Source organism: Myotis lucifugus, unplaced genomic scaffold (assembly GCF_000147115.1).
Source record: "Myotis lucifugus unplaced genomic scaffold, Myoluc2.0 scaffold_18, whole genome shotgun sequence".
NCBI classification, from domain to species: Eukaryota; Metazoa; Chordata; class Mammalia; order Chiroptera; family Vespertilionidae; genus Myotis; species Myotis lucifugus.
This window is the reverse complement of record NW_005871066.1, coordinates 10,863,317-10,865,024: the sequence shown is the minus strand read 5'-3', so window position 1 is coordinate 10,865,024 and position 1,708 is coordinate 10,863,317. Positions and strand designations below refer to the sequence as shown.

The following is a 1,708-nucleotide window of genomic DNA, read 5'->3' as shown; positions in this document are numbered from 1 at the left end:
ACAACCCTGCCGTGAGTAAGGTACTATAAAAATAAACCTCTTTTTCCAGATGATGCAACAACTTCAGAGAGGTTAGTAAATATTCATGGTCACTGAGCTAACAGCAGCTCTGGATTTAAATACAATTTGAAATCAAAGTCCATATTCCTACAATACCCCAAACAGGGAGCTGCAGCACTCAAGGAAGAGTTGGGAGAGACTAAAGAAAGCTTTATGGAAGAAGTGAGTAAAAGGACAACTCTGGAAACATTCCACACTGAAAGGGAGTTTCATGAATATGCTGGAGGTTAGAAATCCAGCAGCAAAGAAGATAGAGAAAAAAAATTAAATAAAATTGCAGCAAAAAGGATAAAGAAGTATTGCAATATAGGCAAATGTCCTGCCCAGGGACAATCCTGTGAACAAAATTATCAGATGTGATGAGTCTGATGTCACTGAAGTAAAATATTAATGTGGAATTTATTAACCTAAAGATTGATTAACTTCATAAATCAGGTTATATATTATATTACACATAAAATTACTGTTTTTAAGGTTTAACTTTTAAGAGATAAATAATTCGAGGTGGGGGGCAAAGGCATGATTTTTTAAAATCTGAAATTAGACAACACTGAAAATGGCCTCCCAATGCAAAACTTCTTATGCATTTGTGGATTAAAGGTGATTTGCAAAAAAAATCATGACTATAAATCATATACAATGTATTAATAGTTAAATAAACTGAAGATAAACATTAACATTTTAAAAGGCAAAAACACTGCTTTAGGTCATTTCTAAAACACTGGAATAATTTTAATTATTTAAATAAATTTAAGATTTTGTGGAAAAACTACTGCCCTTCTTGGTTTCTGTTACCTATGAAGATATAATCTTTTGCCAATAATTTTCAGATTTTAGGAGGTTTATATACTCTTTTCCATAGCTGCTTTCTTGTCTATTGTGCCAAGTTCAAGTTCAAATGAATGAAACTCAAATGAATAAAAAAGTAGCCCAGAGTGTAGATTTTCTTTCTTTTTTTTTTTTTAAATATATTTTATTGATTTTCCACAGAGAGGAAGGGAGAGAGACAGAGAGTTAGAAACATCGATGAGAGAGAAACATCGATCAGCCGCCTCCTGCACATCTCTATCCACTGAGCCAAACCGGTTTCGGCAGATTTTCTTTTTCAAAGTCGGGATTTAGAGTTTGTGCTAGGAAAATCCGAATGAAGTTTTTTGTGCTTTATAAAAACTGTACTAAGTCAGTGACTTCACCTCTAAAGTTTAGTTATGCTTCCACCGGCGTTTTCCCTCAAAATAGAAATTCTAGTTTTTAGTTCTTGGTTTGAAAATAAACTCCAAAAATCTGAAGCATCTTGTTATCAAGAGAATGATATTTCCCTAGTTTTCAATATTACCAGCATATTGACACTAACTAAAAGATTTCATTTTACTTTAACTTAAAATAATCAATCTAATTCAAAGCCAAAGTATTTTCCCCTGACTAGCTCCTAAGGCATAACATGATATTTTTAATTTACCTCTTAAATGGGGTTGGCAATATTTGCTTAATCTTTGTTCTGTGTACTATTATGTTCTTTGTTCTCATCCATGTGGGGGATGAGCTGATTATTTATGTCCTAAACAATAGGAGTTCATGTACCATGGTGAGGATTTTTTTCCCTTAATCTGAGAGGCAGTCACTAACAAGGCTTCAGCTGGAAGTGCTT

At 33.2% G+C, this 1,708-nt stretch overlaps 1 protein-coding gene across 3 annotated transcripts in view; it reads right to left on the bottom strand.

The window, feature by feature from the left end:
• ORC5 (origin recognition complex subunit 5) overlaps nt 1–1,708 on the bottom strand; it is a 66,199-nt gene that overhangs the window by 17,166 nt on the left and 47,325 nt on the right. The window lies entirely within an intron of this gene.